The 18,723-nt window shown below is 37.8% G+C and overlaps 1 pseudogene; it reads left to right on the top strand.

The window, feature by feature from the left end:
* The window catches only part of LOC131255088 (uncharacterized), a 60,117-nt pseudogene that overhangs the window by 24,148 nt on the left and 17,246 nt on the right, over positions 1–18,723 (top strand).

Raw genomic sequence — 18,723 nt, 5'->3', positions numbered from 1 at the left:
GCCTCCATGTCATTCTATACATGCAGTTGGGGTGTGGCCCGACTTGACAGAACAACCTTGACTCCAAACTGCCCTTGTTAGTATCATGCCTGAATTTGAGTCCAGGGCCAAGAGTCTAGGCCTGAAGCCACCTGTAATTAGGGGTGTCAATGGGCCAAGCTGGACCGTCGGCCTTTCTGGCTTGGCCCACATTGGGCTGGGCTCAGGCTGAAATACCAGGCTTGAGGGCTGGACCGGCAGTAAAGTTTAAGCCTGTTTGTTAACCAGGATAGGCTTGAGCTGTGTCTAGGATCCTGTCAGTTAGATCTGAATGTGACTTCAAAGTCATTTTTTTGTCAAATCATGCACGATTTGGTATCCCAAATGAACAACCTGATCTTGCATAAAAGAGGGTATCTGGGGTTGGGCTCAGGCCATACTCCGACCCAGGCCATGCATAAGCATCGTGGCCAGGGGTTGGGCTTGTTAGTCTTGACCCGTCACTGGACTGGGCTGGACTTGGGCCTAGGTTTTGGCTTGCAGGACAGGCTTGGGCAGACCTCGCCCTGGTCCGAACCTGGCCTGTTGACTGCCCTACCTGTAATGGGCTGGAGTAGTAGGTAATTTAACAATCATTTACAAGATTTTTCTCATTTTGAAGTCTTTAAAGTTTTATCCTTTTCTTCTTGAAATTTTACAAAATACCTGATGAAGCTCGTGTGTGAACTTATGTTGGTTCTACCTTTCATTTGCAAGGTTTCAAGGGGTACCGCATCACGTGGACCATTCAGATTCTGTGCCCATGACACATGTGCAAAGGTGCTCACAGGTGCTCACCTAAGGTGAGCAGGTGAGCATTCCTCTCTCTCTATATATATGTGTGTGTATGTATGTATTTATGTATGTATATGCCAATTCAGTCCATACACTTAGTCTAATTGGGTTGAATTGTCTAACTCAGGATGTTTGCTTAAATTAAAAAAATTGTAAATAGTAGAATGAACAGATTAAACATCCAACACACATCTAGCACAATGGATAAATACTTATTTTTCACAGATGAAAAATAATAATCCCAGTTGACCCAGTTTGTATTTTGAAACATTGGTTTGGATGAACTATCAATTTGTATTGCTTTGATAACGTGGAGTTGATCAGCTTGTAATTCGTTCTGTATCAAATAATTTTGATGTTCTGAGCTCCAAATTGCAGTCCTGTGCAACCGCAATCTGAGGGCTTCTTCCCCAATTATGAAAATTAGGAAATGTCATTAATTGTCTAACTTGTTCCTGACTAAACTGAATGTTTGCAAGTCAATTAACTTGTGCAGCCAAACACAGACTACAGAATATTTAGATTAGCTTGAAATGATGGTGCCTCTGTGGATTTTATGAAATAATAAACTATTCACTTGAACATTGACTAGATTGAAATTGTTCTTTTTCTTATGTACAAAATAATAAGAGTGGCCATGTAGTAAAAGGGCTGGAGTTTCTCAAATTTGCTTACCCTTGTCAGCTTTGATGTTTTTCAGGTTCCAGCATTTGAGCAAATGCATGGTTTGTGGCCAATGCTGTTGCTTTTTTGTGGTTTAAAAAAAATAATTTAAAAAATAAAAATTCAAAATTTTCAAAATTTCAGGATTTTTCCGCCAAAATACCTTTTTGAATTTTTTAAATTAAAAAGTGAGGTGTGTGTGCTTTGTCCCACATCGGAAATACAGAGAAAAGTTTTGTGGTTTATATGAGATGTTGAGAAGGGTATTCTTACTTGGAGCTTTTTTTTTGGAAGAGATGAAACACGGGTTGCATGTTCCAGTGCAAAGCACTGGAACACACGCACGCACACACGCGCGCGCTCGGGCTCGGGCTCGGGCACGGGTGAGGGCGAGGGCGTGGGCAGTGTGGTTGTAGTGGCGCTAGATGGGGTACTTCGCACGTGCGCATCGTGTCGCAGAGTGGTCGCTCCCTCGCGACCTTACGCGAACCGGCACGAACTTGGTGCGAACTCGGTGCGACCTCGGTGCGATGGGTCTGGTCAGAGCCTTAGGGCGGTGTGGATCTGAAATGTTGGAAATGAGCCCGGATTTTATAGGTAACTGAGAACGGTCGGATCTTAAATCCGAAATGTCCAGCCGTTTCTTAAACAGATAGCTACCTTAAAAGCCACAACGATCTGAAAACGGACGGGCCAGGATGATCCAACGGTCAGATCTACAGATCTAATGACCAAAAATGTCTGAGATTAATGGACAACGGCCAGAAATGTTTTTCAAACGTTCTGGACCATTGAATACCACACAGCAACGGGTCTAAACCTGAGGCCTATATAAACTGGACCATTCCAGTCCGATTTCATCATCTCAACACACCATCTCCCCATCAAATCAGATACAGTACATAACTTCATATTGGAATACTGTTGTCATCTCCATAGTCTAAGTCTGCCAGAATAAATCGACTGCGTTAAAATTGTTCCATAGTGGACCTATCGTGATTGCTGCACGCTGGATCCAGATAAGGCTTGTCTTATCCTGGAAGCAATTCGCCTGTAACCCATCAGCAGTTGATAAGGGGGCGAATCACGCTTTAAGGACAGCGTATTTTATACGTGATTCAGCCTAGTGATAATTTTATTTTATTATTTATTTTTCGGTGTATCCAAAAGTAGTTTTTCTAACAATCTTAAAGCGTGATTATGGACACCGAAAGTGTTGTATTAATCAAACTGATGAACCAAGATCTGATCCGATTGGACCGATTCGATGGTTCAAATTTCACTAGATGGCAGGACAAGCTGAAATTCCTGCTGACCGCGCTGAAGATCTTCTACATCTTGGACCCGACTCTCCAACCTCTGCCTGAAGTAAAGGACACTGACACTCTAGAACAGATCGCTGCTAGGATCAAGCGACAAGAAGATGAACTGCTGTGTCGTCGCCATATTCTCAATGCTCTCTCTGATCGATTGTACGATTTGTACACGGGGACCACATCAGCGAAAAAAATTTGGAGCGCACTGAAATACAAATACAAGGCTGAAGAGGAAGGTATACAGAAATTTTTAATTGTTAGGTATTTCAACTTCACGATGGTAGATAATCTACCGCTGCTTGTCCAAATCTAAGAACTGCAGCTTATTGTAAATAAAATAAAAGCCATAAAAATCGATCTTCCTGAATCCTTTCAAGTCAGAGCTATAATCGCAAAGTTACCTCCGAGCTGGAAAGACTACAGAAAGAAATTACTGCATAAATCTGAAGAGTTCACCCTAGAACAAATTCAGAAGCATCTTCGTATTGAAGAAGATCTCGTAACCGAGACAAAAAGGATGATGCTAATGGTGCATCCTCATCTAAGGTGAATGCAGTAGAAAAGATATCCCAAAATAATACCTATGAGAAAACTGATTCCCTTAAACCTAACAAAGATCAAGGGAAATTCAAGAAAACTCAAAAGAAGAAAAATGACAAACCTAAGGGAGCTTGCTATGTCTGCGGCAAGACTGGGCATTTCGCCCGAGTCTGTAGGGACCGAAAAAAGCCTAAGAAAGAGGCTAATGCAGTAGACGATGAAATCGTAGCCATGGTCACAGAAGTGAACCTAGTTCAAGAGAAAATTCCCGGTTGATGGTATGATACAGGTGCCACAGTCCATGTATGCAATGATCGATCTGCTTTCAAAACCTATGAAAATGAGACCAATGGTCAAGAGGTTCAAATGGAAAATGAAGGACGATCGAAAGTTGTAGGCAAAGGAACCGTGGAATTAATCTTTACCTCTGGAAAGAAGGTAATCCTGACCAACGTACTGCATGTCCCAGATATAAGGAGGAATCTTATCTCAGGGGATCTCTTAAGCAAGCCTGGGATTAGGGTTGTGTTTGAATCAGGCAAGCTGATCTTGTCTAAGAATGAGAACTTTGTGGGTAAGGGATACGCTTGTAATGGGATGATCAAACGCTTTTTAAATGAAAAGAATTCGTCTGCTTCCATGATTGAGTCTGTAACGCTATGGCATGGTAGACTAGCCCATATTGGCTACAGTACCATAAAACTCATGGCTAAGAACAGCCTAATATCATACAATGATAGTGACAAAGATAAATGTGAAGTATGCATACGGTTTAAAATAATAAAAAAACCATTCCCTAGCATTGAGAGATCGTCTCAAATATTAGACCTAGTGCATACTGACATATGTGAACTAAATGGCGTTCTTACCCGTGGAGGTAAAAGGTACTTTATAACATTTATAGATGATTATTCAAGATATGTATATATATATCTGTTAAAATCGAAAGATGAAGCATTTAATGCATTCAAAATCTATAAAGTTGAAGTAGAAAATCAATTAGATAAAAAATATTAAAATCCTCCGTAGTGATCGAGGAGGAGAATATTTCTCTAATGAATTTTCTAACTATTGTGAAGAACACGACATAATATATCAGTGCACAACACCTTATACACCACAACAAAATGATGTAGCAGAGAGAAAAAAAGGACGTTAGTAGAAATGGTCAACTCAATGCCAATACAAGTACAGTTTCCATTAAACCTATGGGGAGAAGCGTTGTTAGCTGCATGTCATGTTTTAAACCGAATTCCTTCTAAGAAAATCAAGACCTCTCCATACGAAATATGGAAAGGAAGAAAACCAAATATAAGGTATCTTAGAGTGTGGGGGTGTCTTGCATATTGCAAAACTCCAGAACCTAAAAGAACTAAATTAAGACCAAGAGCTAACAAGTGCATCCTTGTATGATATGCACAACATAGTAAGGCTTATAGACTTCTAGACTTAGACTCTAATGTAATCATAGAGTCTAGAGATGTAAAATTCTTTGAGAATTTTGTATTCACGGAGGAAAAGAATGCTGAGATTCAATCTCCTAATGAAAATATAAAAGAAACATAAATAGAAGAGAAAACTCCTAGTGAACCTCGTAGGAGTCAAAGAGTAAGAGTAGAAAAGAGTCTTGATCCTGATCAAATAGACTCTCAACGACTCTCTTTTCATCTAGTTGAGGGTGATAGAGAGAAGGTGATTAAGAAAAAACCTATGGTTTTGACTATAGAAGATGAACCTAAAACCTTTAGTGAAGCTATGTCTTCAAGAGACTCCGCTTTTTGGAAAGAAGCCATTAATGATGAAATAGATTCTATAATATCCAACCAAACATGAGAATTGGTAGATCTACCTCCAGGTTCTAAACCAATAGGTTGTAAGTGGGTATTTAAGAAAAAATATTACACAGATGGTACAATTCAAACTTTTAAAGCAAGATTAGTTGCTAAGAGTTTTCGACAGAAAGAAGGAATTGATTATTTTGACACTTATTCACCAGTAGCTCGAATAACATCGATTAGGATCTTATTCGTTATTGCTTTCATACATCATCTTCATATCCATCAAATGGACGTGAAGACAACATTCCTGAATGGTGATCTCGATGAGGAGGTTTACATGGAGCAACCAGAAGGGTTTGTTCTACCAGGAAATGAAAGAAAAGTATGTAGACTTGTTAAATCTTTATATGGATTAAAACAAGCACCAAAACAATGGCATGATAAATTTGATTATAAAGTTCTGTCTTATGGTTTTGAACACAATATTGCTGATAAATACATATATTCAAAAGTATGTAATGATTATGTTGTAATCATATGCTTGTATGTAGATGATATGTTAATAATCAGTAATAAAATGGAAGGTGTAACTGAAACCAAAAAGTTTCTCTCTTCAGTTTTCAAAATGAAAGATCTTGGACAAGTGGATACCATATTAAGTATCGAAGTTAAAAAGTATAGTAGGGGTTTTGCATTATGCTAGTCTCATTATATTGAGAAAATAATAAACAAGTTTAATCACTTGAAAATTAAAGAGGCAAAGACCCCGTTTGATCCAAGTATCAAGTTAAAAGAAAACAGTGGAAGAGCAGTTACACAACTAGAGTATGCTAGTGCTATAGGTAGTCTTATGTATGCGATGTAATACACAAGACCGGATATAGCATACGCTGTGAGTAAACTAAGTAGGTTTACAAGTAATCCAAGTGTTGAACACTGGAAAGCAATTAGTAGAGTTTTAGGTTATCTTAAATAAACCAAAGAACTAGGACTATTTTACTCAGAATTTCCAACAGTGTTGGAAGGATATACCGATGCAAGTTGGATATCGAGTGCAGGGGACAACAAGTCCACTACAGGGTGGATATTCACCCTAGGAGGTGCAGCTGTATCTTGGGGATCCAAGAAACAAACTTGCATAACGCACTCAACTATGGAATCTGAGTTAATAGCTTTAGCTGCTACAGGCAAAGAGGCTCAGTGGTTAAGGGATCTTCTTTTAGAAATCTCATTTTATACGAAGCCTATACCGGCTGTTTCACTTCATTGTGATAGTGAAGCTACTCTAGCAAGAGCCTATAGTGGTACCTATAATGGGAAATCCAGGCACATAAGTTTGCGACATGACTATGTAAGACAATTGATTCAAGATGGAATCATTGCGATCTCATATGTAAAATCAAGTAATAACTTGGTTGATCCTTTTACTAAACCTCTAACGAGAGAGGTAGTAAGGACAATATCTAGAGGGATGGGGTTGAAACTCTTTACTTAAAGTTTCACCAGTGAAAGAAACCCAACCCTAAATTAGAAAATCTCTAAATATTGGGTTTAATGGGTAACAACAATTCACTGATAAGTGAAAAATTTCAGCACTAAATAAATTGATAACCTCATCCAGGATGATAGTGCTGGCTATTATAAAGAGGGATGAGTATTGAACTCTTAATGAAATTCAGTCAAACAAGACAAGTGTTTTAAACGGAAACTCTGGAAGGATTTCACCTATGTAAATGTAGAAGAGGTGCCGCTTCTCATGAGACTTAGAGTTATCTCGAGATCGTTCATGAAACAGGATAAGCACATGGCCATTAAAAGCGCTAAGCGAGATTATAAAGGAACACCTAACGCATAAGTTATTATGTGTGTAGTATTTTCGGTTATATCATAAAAGAATAACTGGTTCAATGCTGCGGTAACTAGAAATTTCAAAATAACTTTAAAATGTTAACACTAAGGAAAGATTCAAATCGCAAGATATCTTTCTTTATGCATAATAACTATTATTATTCTGGCAGAGTTTTTTCATCATTTTAAAAACCAGTGGGGGATTGTTGCTTTTTTGTGGTTTAAAAAAATAATTAAAAAAATAAAAATTCAAAATTTTCAAATTTTCAGGATTTTCCCAGCAAAATACCTTTTTGAATTTTTTAAATTAAAAAGTGTGGTGTATGTGCTTTGTCCCACATCGGAAATACAGAGAAAAGTTTTGTAGTTTATATGAGATGTTGAGAAGGGTATTCTTACTTAGAGCTTTTTTTTTGGAAGAGATGAAACACGGGTTGCATGTTTCAGTGCGAAGCACTGGAACACACGCACGCACCCGCGCGTGCGCTCGTGCTCAGGCTCGAGCTCGGGCACGGGCACGAGCACGGGCACGGGTAAGGGCGAGGGCATGGGCAGTGAGGCAGTGTGGCTGTAGTGGCGCTAAATGAAGCACTTTGCACTTCACACATGCGCATCGTGTCGCAGAGTGGTCGCTCCCTCGCGACCTTACGGGAACCGGCGCGAACTTGGTGCGAACTCGGTGCGACCTCGGTGTGATCGCAGTGCGATGTGTCTGGTCAGAGCCTTAGGGCGCTGTGGATCTGAAATATTAGAAATGAGCCTGGGTTTTATAGGTGATTGAGAACGGTCGGATCTTAAATCCGAAACGTCCAGCCGTTTCTTAAACGGATAGCTACCTTAAAAGCCACAATGGTCCGAAAACGGACGGGCCAGGATGATCCAACGGTCAGATCTACAGATCTGATGACCAAAAACGTCTGAGATTAATGGACAACGACCAGAAATGTTTTTCAAACATTCTGGACCATTGAATACCACACAGCAACGGGTCTAAACCTGAGGCCTATATAAACTAGACCATTCCAGTCCGATTTCATCATCTCAACACACCATCTCCCCATCAAATCAGATACAGTACATAGCTTCATATTGGAATACTGTTGTCATCTCCATAGTCTAAGTCTGCCAGAATAAATCGACTACGTTAAAATTGTTCCATAGTGGACCTATCGTGATTGCTGCACGCTGGATCCAGATAAGGCTTGTCTTATCCTGGAAGCAATTCGCCTGTAACCCATCAGCAGTTGATAAGGGGGCGAATCACGCTTTAAGGACAGCGTATTTTATACATGATTCAGCCTAGTGATAATTTTATTTCATTATTTATTTTTCGGTGTATCCAAAAGTAGTTTTTATAACACATGCATGGTAGCTCCAACCAAGATTATCGCAGGGCTGGGCTTGTCGTTGGGAATGGATATTCTAGAAGCGCCTAGAGCAACTGGAGATTATCAAACACTCTTAACCTCCAAAGCAACAGCTATTGCAAAAAGCTCTTTCTGCTCCATTGCAGCCATGCCCTCATGTTTTTGTACCGAGAGGGGAAGATCAGAAACTGGGTCATGCAGATGGATATGATTTTGGCTTCCTTCACATAAAGGTGGTAACTATTGAGTTATATAATCCCTTTATTGTTCCCTGTTTTCCTAACAACCATGAAAAGGCTTTGTGGTTCAAAATGCAATGAGAAATGTTATGGCTACTTGTAAGAGTAGGGTTGTGAATTCTTCTCTCCTAGAAAGATTCAAGTTGTTCATATGGTGTATCCCACTGGGAATATGTGCCTTGACCTGAAAATCAGGCTGCTCGGGTCAATCAGGTCTACCGCACATGCATGAACAAAAAAAGAAAAAATAAAAAAGGTATGGACTATACCAGGCTGGCCCTTTGGGCCACATTATATCCACATTGGTGCCCACCTGATGTACCGTGCATAGACTCTACCACATTAGCACATATGGGCAGTGTGGGGTTCAAAAAGAGAGTAGCCATAGCAGGGATGAAATCTATTTCACCTCGAACAGAGTGACATGGCTATTTTCTATTTCAGCTGTCTTTTATTTTTTACATGTGTTCTTTGTTTTATGCATTTCTCTTTCCCTTCTCTATTTCCCTCTATGATTTCAGAGTTTGCTTTTTTTGTGTTAGCTAGACAATCCTTCTAACTAGGTGGTCCTCCTGCTTTGAATTACATTTCTGTTTCCTGCTCCAACTTAGGGCCTGTTTGGATGCCTGTAAGTTCTTTTAAGTTGTAAGTGACTTACAGGTGAAAGTTACTTACAGGTAACCTGTTTGGATGTAAGTTGTAAGTCATTTACAGGTAAGTTATTTCTTCTGTTTAGATAACATGTAAGTTACTTACAGGTAGAAAGCTGTATATTCACATCGAGCATATCTTAGATTGGGGAATCGTTCTAAAATGTTATAATCATATAAAAAAACATGGGATCAAATATGTTATTTTGTTAAGCCCATCAAGATGAATATTTGAGATAATTATTAAGCTAAAACAATCATCAAGTGGGCTATAAAAGTGGGCCCACGAATTCAAAAAATCTATAATATGGAGTAATAACTCAATTTAAGCATTGAGAATAAACTTAAAAACATTAATAGAAAATCTAGTAATTAAATTACTTACATTCCAACTGTGCAATCTGATGTAATTTCCAAGGGCCAGCGTATTATCAATCCCACTCTATCATCAAAGTTTTTCTCATTCTCTAATGAGGAGTTTGATGCTTAGGATCTAAGAGATTCACAAACACTGATGTAGATCGTTAAATTAATTGCATTCTAACTGTGCAATCTAAGAGATTCACCAACACTGCGAGTACATTATAGGATCACCAACCACAGGCCACAGTGAGACCAACCAGATAAACGATCTACAGGATCACCAACCACAGGCCACAGTCCCTGATGGTTTCATGGGATGCTGCATCACATGGTCTGTTCGGATTAGAGGCCCATGACACGTGTGAAAAAATACGCAGGTGCGTTATTTGGATGCCAGTGTGCCTTATAGAGTAACGTTAAACCACTCTCGTTTTCAAAGGAGAAAAAAATGGTAGATGAAACCCTATCGTTTTAGGAGGAGAAGAGACGGAAGACAGTAACTGCAGTGAGAGATTGCAGAGACGGAGAGAGATTTGGTGGGTTGGTGTGTTTCTCCCTCTTCCCCTCTTTTTAAAAATCTGACCGTTGAGCCTGTAAGTGACTTACAGGGAAGTGACTTCCCACCCCCATCCCCCTGCAGTTTTTTGGTAGATTTGCCTATAAGTGACTTACAAGTTGTAAGTTACTTACGGGTGATTTTTCTCCCCCAAACACCACCTGTAAGTGACTTCCCTGTAAGTAACTTCCCACTTACCTAACTTACAGGCTTCCAAACAGGCCCTTAGAATTGCATTTCAGTCTCATGCTTCTGCTCGTGCTTCCTAATTCTGTATATTTGCTAACATTTTTTTTAACAGACAGTTCCTTGCTCTGACACCTGAATTTATTGTAGCATTGCTTCATGCTTCAGGCAACTATACCTGCATCATCTTATTGGTATCTTTAATGGTCATCTTTGATGCCTTGTTGGAGTGACCTAGCACATTATGGTAGTGTCCAATATCATCCTTAGCTTTTATATTTTTAATCTTTTCCAATGATTTTTAAACAAATTTCAGTTTTTCTTGTGGGCATTGCACTTCTACTTAAGTGTTTAATCTAATCTTCATCCATAGCCCAACATGCCGCCTCTCTACATAAAGCTCACATGCCGATCTGGTCTGTGCTGGACATTTTAGTCTCGCATAAGGTAGGTCTTACCATGATGATGACCTTGAACAAAAATCAGGCCAGTCCACTCATTTGGCTGGCAACCGCTCAATGAAAGCAATGAATGTTTTGAAGAAACTTGCCCACAGTCCGCTCACTACATATGCTTGTTACCCGCCTGCTGAGTGGGTCTAGTCTAATTTTCTTTTGAGTTGGATCATCTGAATGGTGGCTTCCAAGTTTTGCATGGTTCAGATGTCTAACACATGCTAGTTTAGCATGTTGGCTGCATGTGGGGCTAGCAAACCTCGAATAACTTTTCCAATCCCAGAACAAGCAACATTTCTCTTTTTAGGATTTTTCTTCTATGTTTTCATCCTCTTCATTGTGTGGACGGAAGGAAAATGACATTAAAATGACACCCAGATTTGCATTAATCATCTGAAATCTGTTCCACATCCCTATCCATTTACGTCACCAGTTGCACAATTCAACTTTTTGATGTGAGGAATTCTCCAGTGCTCTCAATTCACTGCAAGTTGTATTGCTCCTAGTTGTATCTGTTCGCTTGGACAGTCCAATTGGTCAACCCGAACTATCCATTAACTCCAGAACACATTTTGTGGACTACCATGCAAAAATCACACTAATCAGACGATCCAAACCATCCTTGATTTGGCCTGGCAGTCCTGAAATATGCATTGGATCTAAGGAAGGGTCTGGATCAACTCATTGGACTGCAGTCAGAGCATGAAAGTATAAGAAATGTGAAAGTAAAAGAAGAGTACTTGAACTGGGATGACTACAAGAAAATGGAGTTTACTCAACATGTAAGTGTAACTTTCTAATCTTTTAAATTAAGGGCTATAGATTAATATATGACTTTATATTGGTTTCTTAAATGGTAGTGATTGGATAGATGGTACACGTGGCCCCAATGTGGATGGATCATATCCTGATGATTTTAACTTATTGAATGATCAGGTGGGCCACACCACAGCCACCTGAGTTTCTTTTGACTGCCAAGGAGAACATGAAGAGGTCCAAAGGTAGTTAATTAGATTGGATGTCACACACAAATCAAAATGTGCCCACACCTAGAATTGTAGGTCAAACTCAAGCTAAAAAGCTTTGTAGTGGATCAGCCTACTTTTAATGAATGGTGCAAAACACATGCTAGATTAACACTTTTGTTTATTGCTTTTTCTACCTGTCCTTGTTCTTTTTATTATTATTTTTCTCACTTTCTAACCTGTTTCCAATGATGTGTATGATTTTTAATGTTTTTTAATTGAAGGTCATTAATGAAGCTCTCAGATGTAGGAACATGGTCAAGTTTGTGCACTGAAAGGCCCTCAAGGATGTCAATTGTAGCAAGTACCTTGTCAGCGACAGAGAAGAATGGTTGCCTTAATCATTTTTTTTCAGTTAGACGGGCATAGGTTTCTCAACCAATGGCTCTAGGAAGCTCAAAAGTGTAGTGGTGGCACAAGTGACAGTTCTGTGGAAGAATCAATTGTGCAGTGCTAGGAGCACTTGAGAAGCTGCCTCTAGATGAGAGCCTAACTGCTTCAGGAATTGTGGATACTGTCAAACATTTCCTTAGCAACAGGAGCTTGAAAGTCCAAGAGAGGGTAAGAACTTTGTTTGACAGGTGGATTTGTTTTTTTTTTTTTTTTTTTTTTTTTTTTTTTATTCAAAACCATTTTTAATTTATTTTAATATATATTATATATATATATATATATATATATATATATATATATATATATATTGTCTGGTATATAAATTTTGTTTAATATTAAGTTTTATTTGTATGGCATCATTTTTATGTTTCAAATATTTAAAAAGTACAGGTTTTGATTGAATTATATATATAATAAAAAAATTTAATTAAAAAAATTACTGGCATGTTAGGGCCTCTCAAATCTATACAAAAGCTTTTAACAGTGCTTGTGCAGGAATTTTATAGCGCTTTTTCATTAGAAAAAGTGTTCAGAAAACACTTTTAGCAGCGCTCTGATCAATTTTTAACAGCGCTTATTCGCGTCCGGAAAATCTATAATGAGCGGCGCTTGTTTCACCTAGCGCCGCCAATACTTTTTCCGACACATCCATTTATCAGCGCTTGATTAGCGCCGCTATTATAACAACCGGCACTTTTATGGATTTTACCGGCGCTCGAAGTCCCAGTTGTTGTAGTGACTGTCTACGTGCCCCAAAGCAACTAAGAGCAATATAATTTACGGTGCTCTCTGATATGAAATAGGCCAATATGGTAATATCTCTGATTAACATGACTATAATAGTTTCTCCATGCCTTGCAAACTGCACATGCTATTTGAGCGATCTGAACATATAGATGGTCTCTATTTCTACAGGCAATAGATGACGCTGGCCATGATAAAGCGAGCGTGTTGAAAGTGGGTTGGAAGCCGTTGACCGAGCAATCGGTTAGCTCGCCAGGCTCCTCTGGCAAGCGGAACCGACTGGAAAGTTCCCGATACTTTGTGTCACTAGAGATCATTTTACACCGGTCGAGTATGGGGACCAAAGCTTTGAACCTGTCCCGTTTGCGCTGTGCCGGTTAGAAGACTGCGTGAGTGCAGTGGGTGGGGAGGCTCGTTGGAATGTCCAAACCAAATGGACGGTTCAGATGCTCCAGCGACCTCTGGAATTTTCACGGCATTTGAAATGCCACCTGTTATGGCTATTGGAATTTCCACAATTTCCACGTGTTGTGGCTGGTGGATTCCATACGTTAGAAATTGATTAAATGTAGTTAATGGAATGAGGGCATATTAGGTATTTCACATGGTGGCAAGTTACTATATAAACAGGTGTGGCACTGTACGTTCAATGCAAGCAAAGTGAAAAAGCAAGTAGAATAATAATACAAAAGGTGTTCATTTCCATCTTTGTGGTGTACGGTTCTAAGGCTTTGTAAAGCCAACAAAGTGGTATCAGACTATCACGTGGGACCAGGTATAGTTTGAAGGTGCAGATCGTGTGTTCAAGGTGTTGCCACTGCTACGTCAAGAAAAAGGCGTTGATCCGTGGTGTGAAGAAGTGATGGCGTCCTCAATCCAACCGCAAATTCCAAAGTTATCCAAAGATAACTATGAAAACTAGTGTATCCAGATGAAGGCTTTGTTTGGATCCTAAGATCTATGGAATATCATCAATGATGGGTATGTAGAACCCACAACGGAGCAAGAAGCCTCCTATTCTGCCGAACAAAAGATTGCTCTCAAAGATCAAAGGAAAAATGACAAGAAAGCTTTATTTTTTTATATATCAAGGGTTGGATGACTCCGCCTTTGAATGAATCACCAAAGCTACGACATGCAAGCAATCATGGGAGAGTCTCATCACCATATTCAAGGGTGTTAATCGTGTCAGGAGGGTTCGACTCCAAACCCTTAAAGCCGAGTTCGAAGTTGCACATATGAAGGAAGGTGAGTCCATTTCAGACTATTTTAAAAAAAATGCTTGTTATAGTTAACAATTTAAAAAGAAATGGCGAAAATTTTGAAAATATTCGGGTAGTAGAAAAAATACTCCGATATCTCACAACCAAATTTGAGCATGTAGTTGTGGCTCTTGAAAAATCGAAGGACTTGGAAAAGTTGTCCATCGAAGAGTTGATGGGATTGTTGCAAGTGCACGAGCAACGAATGCAGAAAAATAATGTATCGACATTGGAACATGCCTTAGAGTCTAAGCTGACTCTAGATGACCAAAGTAGTGGTCATACAAATCGTGGGGGTCGCGGCACCAACACTAATGCAAGAGGAAGAGAAAGTGGATATCATCTGAACCATCCACAAAATCAACAAAAATTTACTAATTTCCACGGAAGAGGGAATGGTAGAGGCCGATCCATATGTGGTCGAGAAAATATGAGAAATATTCAGTGCCGGAATTGCAACAAATTCGGCCATTATGCCTCGGATTGTTGGAGCAAGCTAGTGGGTCACGATGAACGATCCAACTATGCTGAAACATCGAGTCATGACCAGGAACTCTATAGTGCTCCTTGTATAAGAAAAATGTTGTGATCGACCAGATGAATGGTATCTCGACACAGGTGCAAGTAATCACATGTGCGGGAACAAAAGTCTATTTAAAGAACTTACAGGAGTTCGTGGTGGTGTGACATTCGGTGACTCGTCAAAGATACTGGTGAAAGGTAAAGGCAACATCAAAATCTTTCAGAAGAATGGTGTTCCAAACTACATCTTTAATGTGTACTACGTGCCCAACATGCAAAGTAATATACTGAGTCTCGGACAACTCAAAAGGGTATGTTTTACACATGGAGAATTCTTCTCTTTCCATAAGAGATGCATGAACATTTGATTACGAAAGTCCACATGGCGAAGAATCGTATATTTCTGCTCTATATAAACATAATACTCGAGAAGTATTTTTATGGAAAAGTAAAGAATGATTCTTGGACATGGCATCTTCGCTTTGGCCATCCACTACGTAAAAAATGGAAAAAAAGGACGGATTTTGAGACGGTTCTGGACCGTCTCTAAAATTGCTTGGTTTAAAGACACTTTAGAGAAGGCCGTAAACCATCTATAAAATTTTAGATGGCTCTTGACCATCCCTAATAGTCTTAAAAATTTGAATGTCTACAAATTATTTAAGACGGTCGTTGACCGTCCATATGCGGCCATCTGAGACGGTCATCAACCATCTTATATGTGATCATTAGAGACGGTCATTGGCCGTCTGCATTAGAGACGGTCCTTGGCCGTCTTTTAGTTGTAATTTGAGGCTGTCAAAGACCATCTCTATTAGAGACGGTCCTTAGCCGTCTTATAGCCCTGTCAAAGACGTCTCTACTAGAGACTGTCCTAAACCGTGTCTACTAGAGACGGTCCTAAACCGTCTCTAATGCTAAAATTTGATTTAAAAAATATTTAAGAAGCTTAGAAAAAATAATTAACAACTGTTTAAGAAAATTTTAGATTTAAAAAAAAAAAAAAAAAAACTTCGATTTTAAAAAATTCTATATTTTTAAAAAAAAAAAAAAAAACTTAAGAACTTTGAATAATGTTGATAACTTTGAAAAAAACATTCGATAAAAAAATGATATTTTGAAAAAGAAAATATAAAAACTTAAATAAAATTGTGAAAAAATTGACAAATTGTAAAAAAATATATATTTTTTAAAAAAGAAAACTAGATTTTGTATTTTTACAAAAAAAATTAAAAATTTATATAAAAAGATTTCGATAAAAAAATGATATTTTGAAAAGAAAATTTTAAAAATTAAACAAAATTGTGAAAAAATCGACAAATTGTAAAAAAATATATTTATAAAAAAGAAAACTAGATTTTTTATTTTGACAAGAAAAATCGAAAAGTTATATAACAAAAGTGAAATTTAAAAAAAATGATATTTTGAAAAAGAAAATTTAAGAAATTAAACAAAATTGTGAAATAATTGACAAATTGTAAAAAATATATATTTTTAAAAAAAGAAAATTAGATTTTGTATTTTGACAAGAAAAATTGAAAAGTTAGATAACAAAAGTGAAATATTTTATAATAAAAATGATATTTTGTTAAAAGAGAAAATATATACATTTTGAAAAGAAAATGTTATTTTTAAATAGAAATTGAAATTTATCTATGAAAAATAAAATTACTAAATTATTAGGCACATCCACTAGTTGAACCTTTAATCATTTTTGGACATTCTAATCAGTTCAGATTGAAGAATAAATAACTTCAGATGTTTAAATCAAATTTCACTGAAATTGTGTGATCAATCCTGTGTGCCTAATATCTTTCTTATATGTAAACTGATTGAGGCGAGTAACTACTCAAATTGAGGGTATTGATCAGTAAAATAGAGTGAACAGACCAGACATGTAAAATGGGCCAAATATTCTGGTCAAAATTGCGATGTGAGAACCTAAGAATTGATGTTAGTAAGTTTTGTGGGCCCCATCATGATGTGTGTCGAACATCAACACCGTGGATTTGATGTGTCCCCTTTAGGTTATGAGATATCTCAAAAATCATCTATATACGAAACTCAAGTGGGCCATACCATCTAAAACTATGTGAAGACATCCTAAAAAATATAAAAGCACTTGGTGGGGCCCAAATGAGTTTTGGATGCGGCTGAAAATTGGTCTGACCCCTCATCCAAGTGGGACACACATAATGAGTGGGTTGGATATGTGAATCACATTTAGGCAGGCCCAATATATGATTATGAATTTTTTAATGAAACCCCTCTCCACTATATTGTGTGGTGTGGCCCACCCAAGTCATGGATTGACTTTATTTTTAAGCTATTGGCCCACCTAAGTCATGGATTGACTTTCTCCATATCGTTCAATGCTTTTCTTAGATCATTTTAAGATATTAACTAAAAAATGGGGTGGGTCGAAGGCTTAAGTGGACTACAAAGTGGGGATTGAACGTCCGCCATTAAAAATAACATTCACAGAAGTTTTGGATCAAGCTGATGTGAGAAATTTAATCTTGTGGAATCGACCATTGATTAACCTTTAACAAAAATTTATATGATTATACTATCTTAGATGTTTATTAATTGAGCCCTTTTCTTCCTTAACAGAATCCATTACTAGATTGTCTTTTTTGTGTTCATTCGTCTGCTGCCAAGTAAAGGCTCTAAGTATTCGGTTTTTTCTTCCATACAAATGGAACACCTTTTCAAATATTTGAGACAAAAATGGCCTTGAACATTTTTTATATGATTTTTTTTTTCAAAATTTTGAGACGAAAATGGCCTTAAACATTTTTTATACAATTTTTTTTTTTAAAAAAAAAAATTGAGACGAAAATGGCCTTGAACATTTTTTATACGATTTCTATTTTTTCAAATTTTTGAGACGAAAATGACCTTGAACATTTTTTATACGACTTCTTTTTTTCAAATTTTTGAGACAAAAATAGCCTCAAACATTTTTTTATACGATTTCTTTTATTACTATTTTCTAGTATTCTTCTCTCGCCATGATCTCCTGTACTTTCTAAACATGAGGTAAGTAAAGAGATTAAATGGACCACAAAGTTGGCCCACAATAATTCGTATCTTTTTGTGTTTTCTCTTCATTTATATCTTTTTAGTATTATAAACATGTTGGATGTCAAATAAACATTACTATAGGCCCAAGGAAGGTATCAACGGTGGAAATCATTATTCCACACTGTTTCACGTGGCATGGTCCAATTGAGTTTTGGATTTACTGAAATTTCGGGATCAACCCATACTGTTCATCCATTTTTCGAGATCATTTTAAAGAATTGTCCAAAAAATGATTCATATCCAAAGATTAATTATATGGACCACACCACAAATAAGGGGAACAAATTGGCTACTCCCCCTGACACCATCCAATGGCTGGTGGTTGGTGCTCTGTGGGCCCCACCATAATTTATGTGTTTAATCCATGTCGTCCATCTATTTGGAGAGATCATTTTAGGGCAATGTCCAAAGAACGAGTTAAATCCAAAGCTCTAATGGACCCCAGCACAGATGATGGACCCCAGCACAAACGATCATTTTAGGACAACCATTTTTTTAAAAAAAAACTTTTGAAGCAATTGGATTTCAAATAAACATTACAATGGGCCTTAGGATAGTTTCAATGGTGGGAATCACCCTCCCTGTTATGTTTTGTGGTGGGGTGTACTACAGATTTTTATGTCTCATTCTTTGGCTCATGACTTAAAATGATATCTCAAAATGGATGGATGGTGTGGATATAACAAATACATCATAGGTTTTTATATTTATATATATATATATATATATATATGGAAAAGGTTATGTACGTCGAGCTCATGGGAACTCCCCCATGAGGTCGAGCTGTGTGGGCCACACCATGATGTGTGTCAAAAATCAACACCATGCATTTGATGGGTCCCCTTTAAATTATGGGATATCCCAAAAATTAGCAGTATACGGAACTCAAGTGGGCCATACCATCTAAAATCATGTG

This window comes from Magnolia sinica, chromosome 9 (assembly GCF_029962835.1).
Source record: "Magnolia sinica isolate HGM2019 chromosome 9, MsV1, whole genome shotgun sequence".
Classification (NCBI taxonomy): Eukaryota; Viridiplantae; Streptophyta; class Magnoliopsida; order Magnoliales; family Magnoliaceae; genus Magnolia; species Magnolia sinica.
The sequence above is the reverse complement of the archived record's forward strand: the minus strand, read 5'-3'. Positions and strand labels throughout refer to the sequence as shown.